Source organism: Arvicola amphibius, chromosome 6 (assembly GCF_903992535.2).
Source record: "Arvicola amphibius chromosome 6, mArvAmp1.2, whole genome shotgun sequence".
Lineage (NCBI taxonomy): Eukaryota > Metazoa > Chordata > Mammalia > Rodentia > Cricetidae > Arvicola > Arvicola amphibius.
This window is the reverse complement of record NC_052052.2, coordinates 115,623,737-115,630,570: the sequence shown is the minus strand read 5'-3', so window position 1 is coordinate 115,630,570 and position 6,834 is coordinate 115,623,737. Positions and strand designations below refer to the sequence as shown.

At 44.6% G+C, this 6,834-nt stretch overlaps 1 pseudogene; it reads left to right on the top strand.

The window, feature by feature from the left end:
• The first annotated feature begins 3,398 nt into the window (after positions 1–3,398).
• Positions 3,399–3,721, top strand: LOC119817939 (annotated as a pseudogene).
• The last annotated feature ends 3,113 nt before the right edge of the window (positions 3,722–6,834 follow it).

Below are 6,834 nucleotides of genomic sequence, written 5' to 3'. Positions count from 1 at the left end.
GTCTCCAGCAGGCGGTGTTACTCTGGAAGGTTGCTGAACTTTCCAGAGGCCGAGCATGTGGGAGGAAGTCCGGCACTGGCCCGCCTTGAGGTTTTGCAGCTCAGTCCCTCGTTTTTTACACGGGAGGAAGTTGGTCACTGGCCGGCCTTGCGGATTTACAGTTCAGTCTCACTTTACCCGTGTTCTGCTTTCACAATGTGACAGCCAGCCTCCTGCTCCTAGCACCACGCTTTTCTTGCTGGATGCCATGTCCTCCCCACCATGATGGTCTGTATCTCGTCGGGACTGTGAGCCAGAATAAGCCTTCTGTTTCTTCCGTTGCTTTCTTTGGTGTTTTATCACAGCAAAGACAAAATACCCAAGGCACGTTCTTAATCTACAAAATTTAGTTTCAAAGTTTATCACAGCTTTAAGTGTAAAGGAAGTCCATTCTGTTTAGTGTCTGCAACTGTCTGAGTTCTATGCATCCCCTGGGGTGTAGAGGAAAGTTCATTGTGTGCGGTGTCTGCTGCTGTCTGGTTACACACGTCCCCTGGGATCTAGTTTTATATTTTTACTTTGGATCATGCAATAGTGGAAGTAGGGACTCAAGGTCATACTTCGGTAACACAGGGCCCCAAGACTATAGTTTCCTTAAAAAGATTTATTTGTTTTTATTTTATGTGTATTGGTGTTTTCCCTGCATGTTTGTTTCTGTGAGGGTGTCAGGGACCCTGGAACTGGAGTTGCAGACAGTTGTGAGCTGGGGATTGAACCTGAGTCCTCTGGAAGAGCATCCAGTGCTCTTAAACTCTGAGCCACCTCTCCAGACCCTAAGGTTTCCGTAATATGAAAGTTTGTTAGACTAAAGGAAAGTAGCTCAGGTCAGCAGAGCCAGTCTGCTTTCATAAGGTCATCAGAGTCGAGCAGAAGCTGAGCCCATGGATAAAGGATGGTGGCCAGAATACTCTTTGTGCCGATGACACGCTCGGTGTTTGTGTTTGAGCCTCTCATTCCCAACTGTGTCCTATCACTGTCTAGTCCCTGAGGTCTGCTGATGACCATCCAGCCTAAGCGCAGGCCTCCCCCATTCTAGGAGCTCAGAGGGATGGCAGGCAGGGCCTGAAGCAAGCCCATCTATCTCAGTCACCACCATTCTTTTCTCTCCGAGGCTTCCGCTCTGCTGCTCGTTGATAATTTCTCCCCCATGTTCTCTCTCTCGTTTCTTTTTGACACTGAAAGTAAGAGTCAGATGTTATATTTTATCCAAAGTATTTTATCTGTTTGTCCTGACGTCTATATATGTCTTTTATTTCTAGTTCTAGGAAATCTTCTCAACTTTAACTTACTACTCTCTGTCGAAAAGTTTCTTTTGCTTGACATTTTGAATTTCTCAGAATTCCTTCTTACTCCTTTTGCATCTGTACCGTTCTTGGCTTATGATGGCTCTGTCTTGCCATTTTGGGGACAATATCTGATGTTACTCTACATCTTGCAATTTCTGTTTTTTTAATGCTCACGTTTTTGTTTATGATAGGTTTTCTTTTTTGTATTTCAGCTTTTTAAAAAAAATACCTGTTTACTTCTAGTTTTGTATTCTTATTTGGGGTAAGAATATAAAGGTTAGGAATTGAGGCCAAACTTGTGCAACATAAACCTAAAAACTACATTTTTTTTTTTTTTTTAATGTAAAGCTTGGTTTGGTTTGACCAAAGGGGAGTGGTCTGGGTCAGTGAGCTGCTCTACTCTCCTGAGATCATCAGAGTCCAGCAGCAGGTGATTGTTTACCTGTTAGTGTGAAGGGTTGGGGGACGTGTGTTGGAGAAGGACGGAGAAGAGAGCCATGACATTCCAAGGAAGTTCTGATTAATGATAGAATAAACAAAACAAAACAAAAACTAGCTAGTGGCAAAGCATCATTTTTGATTAAGTTTTGATGAATTTTGATTACTTAGTTGACTGAATTAAGAAACACTTAGGTTGTTAATGAGGTCTGTCTTTGGGTAAGCCTGTGGGGATGTTCCCAGATAGGATTACCTGGTGGGAGAGGCCAGTCCTGAATGTTGGCAGCGCCATCCTGTGGGCGGAGTTCTAGACTAGACAGAAAAGGACAGAGCCAGCAGAATGACAGCATCCCCTTCTCTGCTTCTCCATCTGCCCAGCTGTGAGCAAGCAGCCTCGTTCTTCTGCTGCTGTAGTGAGAAGCAGCGTTGTGGGAAGCGGCGGGGCTGCGTCCCGCCACCCGGCCGCCAGCTAGCTTTACACCCGAAATAATTACACGGAAACTGTATTCTTTTAAACACTGCCTGGCCCATAGTTTCAGCCTCTTATTGGTTAATTCTCACATCTTCCTTTAACCCATATTTAGTAATCTGGGTAGCACCACGAGGTGTGGCTTACCAGGAGAGATCTTAACCTGCGTCCATCTCGGAGAGGAGCAGCATGGAGACTCCCTATGGCGAATGCCTGAAGCGTCTCCCCACTCTACTTCCTTGTTCCCACAATTCTGTTCTGTCTACTCCACCTACCTAATTTTCTGTCTCTTAAAGGGCCAAGGCAGTTTTCTTTATTAATTAACCAATGAAAGAAACATAGACAGATAACTCTCCTCCATCATGCTGCTGTGACCTCCATGTCCTGACACGGTGGGCTGTACCGCTAACCGTGAGCCAGATGAATCCTTCCTCCAGAAGTCGCCTCTTATCCGATGTTTGGTCATGACAATGCAAAAGAAGCTAGTGTAAATTGGCGGGGGTCAATCAGAAACACCTGGCCAGCAGGACTCACGTGAGGAGTCTCAGGAGGACTCTGGGGTCAGGAGAGGATCAAGGAGCAGCGCACCAGCGCCGTGTCCAGGGTAACCTTGAACTTCTATGTCTGGAGTCTGTGTGGCTGAGACCAAGAGTTTCTGGCCTTCAGCTGCAGTTGTTCTGGGGAGCCTTAGAGACTGAGACTGTTTCAGGTTTGCTTGGTGACAGGCTTTTTGTTGTTGCTGCTGCTAGGAGCCTTTCGGGGAATTGAAGTGAGGAGGGTTTAGTTTATTTGTTTTCCTCCCTGTCTATCTAAAGCTATCTTACACAGAAGAGCAAATAATTAAAATGTATTAAAGGGTATGCAAACTGAATTAGTTGAAAATGAAAATGAAATAAAAAACAAAGCCAGATCAGGAGCATTGAACATTTTATGTGAACTCCATTAAGAACAAAAGGGTAGTTCTCATATATGGTAAAAGAGAAAAAAAATATAAAATGAAAATTAATTGACAAAGCAAATGACTTTCCATGACATAGATTGCAGACGAAGTGTGATAGGAAGAGAGGTGGGACTGTTGTTTAGGAGAGAAAAAAAATGACAAATCTTAAGCAGATAAAATATAAAAATCTAGCTTTTTGTGCTGCTATCGCTCCGCTCCCACCAACATGGTGAACATTCCTAAGACATGCTGGACATCCTACAAGAACTGTGGCAAGCACCATCCCCACCAAGTGACACAGTACAGGAGGGGCAAGGATTCTTCTTAGTACGCCAAGGGAAAGTGGCACTATGACAGCAAAGAGAGTGGGTACGGTGCACAGACTAAGCCTGTTTTCCACAAAAAGGCTAAAACTGCAAACAAGGTTGTTCTGAGACATGAGTGTGTTGAGTCCACTGCAGGTCTGAGAGGATGCTGGCCAGTAGGAGATGCAAGCATTGTGAACTGGGAGGTGATTAGAAGAGGAAGGGCCAAGTGATCCAGTTCTAAGCCAATTTAGTTATAAAGACAATAAAATCACGAGCTTTTACTAATATATATATATATATGTGTGTGTGTGTGTGTGTGTGTGTGCGTGCGTGTGTATGTATACACACGCACGCACACACACACTTCTACAGTAAGGTTCACAAAGTGAAATCAAAGAGACCAAGTGTTTTAGTCACAGGGTATAGAAAAGGCTGGACTTGTAGCCCTGGTGGTAGAGTGCATGTTTAGCAGGCACAAAACCCTGAGTCCAGCCTTAGCACTGAATACAAACCAGGCCTTTAATCCCAGCGCTCTGAAGGTGGAAGTAGAAGGCTTAGAAATGCAAGGTCATCCTTGGCCACACAATGAGTGTGAAGCCACCGGGACTCACAAGACCCTGTCTGAAAAAAAAAAAGTACGGAAGTATTTTTTTTTCTTGTTAGATATACAAAGAAATCTGATTTTAAATGTAACTTACAGGATCGAGACAGTAAGAACAGTCTGTTTACTTATCTGTCCACCCATCCGTTTATTGAAATAGCACCATACAGTTTAGTTCTGGAGGTCTGAGTGGAAACCTCGAGGGGAAAATCTGAGTCATGTATCCACAAGCTCTGGATACTTGCCCCTGTCAGTTCTTAGCAAGCATTGGTTCCATTTTAGAGAATCTGTGGGGGAGAAGTTTAGTTAGTCACAGGAATAGTAAGTTACACATTTATAAAAAGAATGACCTAGACGTTTCCAGACTGAACTGATACGAATAACCTCCACATCACGAAAGAAGCTGGAAGAACATAGTTCAGAAGCCATCCTATGAATATTTTAATAAGAGCAGCAGTACACAGTGTGCCTCTGTAAAGAACAGATCCTGGCTAGGATGCCGTGCTCTTTATCTGACAGGATGATAAGGCAGCTGAGGGAGGTGGTAGGTATGAGCTGCTCAATCGACTTTACTCAAGATTCCCACTTCTGCTCCGGAGGTGACTGCATCAGGAAGTTAAGAAGGAATGAGATGGGCTGGGTGGTGGTGGTGGTGGTGGTGCACACCATTAATCTAAGCATTTATGAGGCACAGACAGGTGGATCTCGGAGTTTGAGACCACCCTGATCTACAGAGTGAGTTTGAGGACAGATGGGTCTACACAGAGAAACCTGATCTTGAAAAAAAAAGAAAACAAACAAACAAACAAACAAAGGAATGAGATGGTTGAAGGCTCTAGAAATGGTAGCCAGGATGTCTTGAACTGAAGACTGACAGTCAGTTATAGGACAAGCCCTTGAAGAGTGTGCCTGGTGGAGGGAGCCCCCAGAGAAGTGGTCTTGGCCTGTTTGATGGTGAGAGGAAGGGCCAGTGTCTTTGAAATGCTGTGATCAAGTGAGGGTAGATATGCTTCGTGGGCAGGAAGGGTCTTGAGAATACAGGGCCTTAAATTCATGGTATAAATGCCATGGGATTTTATTCAAGGGCAAAGAGAGAGGTGAGGAGTAGATTGGAGGTGGCTGGAGGAGGCAGAAGAGGCTGCTGACACAGAATGAGGGAGCAGACAGTTTAGATCAGGACACGGGAGAACAGCCAGATTTGCAATCTCTTTCTTGGCACAAGTTGCCAGTAGATCGGTTGTGGGGAGTGAGGGAAGAGGGTTAATCAAGGCATGTCACTTGAGCCTTTGGTCTGACCAGCATTAACTGTGATGGGGCAGACTTTGAAGCAAGATGATCGAGGATGGGATTTGGGGTGGGGTGTCTGAGTTGCCTTCTGTCCATTCACTCGAGACTTGAGGAAACCAGGTATTACTCTGGACCTCAGGGGGAGAAATTGGCACCTACATGAATCAGAAGTCACAGCCTAGAGATTTGATTTGCATGGTTTCATCTGAGTCCTCGTGATTTGCCTGTGAGCTAGTTAGTTTTGGATGAGTGGAAGGTCTCGCTCAGCCTCTCATCTTTTGTGTACCCTCCAAAGGCTGAGCTTCAAGAGTCAGTGTCAAGTGCTTTCTCTGAAAGATTCGCATAGTCCTTGCCACCTGTTTTGCTGTTTCTGGGCCTTTGGTGCCTTCACTGAAACCATGGCAGAGAGAACTGACCACCTTCTTACACTTACATTACCATGACCCCAGCACTCAGGAGGGATTAAAATGTCAAAAAGATACTATGGTAGGAAGAGAAAGTTGGGAACTCCCATTACAAAAAGTCCATTAGTCTATCCCAGGAAAAGTATTTCTAGGACCCGGTAACTTCCTAATGGAATTAAGATGAGATTTAAGGGAACTTAAAACACCTGCTAAAGCCCTGGTTCACCTAAGCCCTGTATGAAACACACACACACACACACACACACACACACACACACACACACAAAGCCCTGCATGAAATATACACATGCATGCATGCACTCACACACTCATATACGGTAATCTGATATACAACGCATGTCTTGATCTGAATGGCTATTCCTAGGATGAGCTACCTTTTGATTCTTGGATTCACCCCTGAGATCCCTCCTTGTCTTTTTTATTCCCCTTTGTCCTTTAATAACAAGGAGCACTGCTCTTCATGGACCTTCCCGTTTACACATGATGGATGGATGATATTTGTTACTGTACAGTTCACAAGTCACCTGTCCCAAGAAGCTTTTCCTATGTCCTTCATCGTCCATTCCCACCTTTCTCCTCTGTCATAGCACTCACCTTTCTGCGTGACATACCGCTGTAAGCTCCAGGAACCCAGCACATTCTTACTCATTCTGTATTCTGGGAAGAGAGCACAGAGCCAGGCAGTAATGACGGCAAATGAATACTAAATGCTTGAATGCACGGATTGAATATCAACTGTAAAGCCAACTGGGTTGCTGAAGTGGCTCTGCTGTGGTCTCTGCCTTCAGTTCTCTTAAAATACAGTGTCAAGGGTAGGTGTTGGCTTGGACAGCTTCATCTTCTATGACTGGAGTTAATTTTGGCTAGTAGCTACCTGAAAGTAAGCATAGTACCCTGCCAGGTGTCATGACCTAGAGCCCAATAGGGCGCAGTAGTCTTAAAGGCCAGGGATTGTTTTTCTCAAGCTCACTTTTCTTAGTCTGTCACCTTTAGAAATTTCACCAGGATTAGGACATTCAATGACAAATTAAAAGCCTGTTA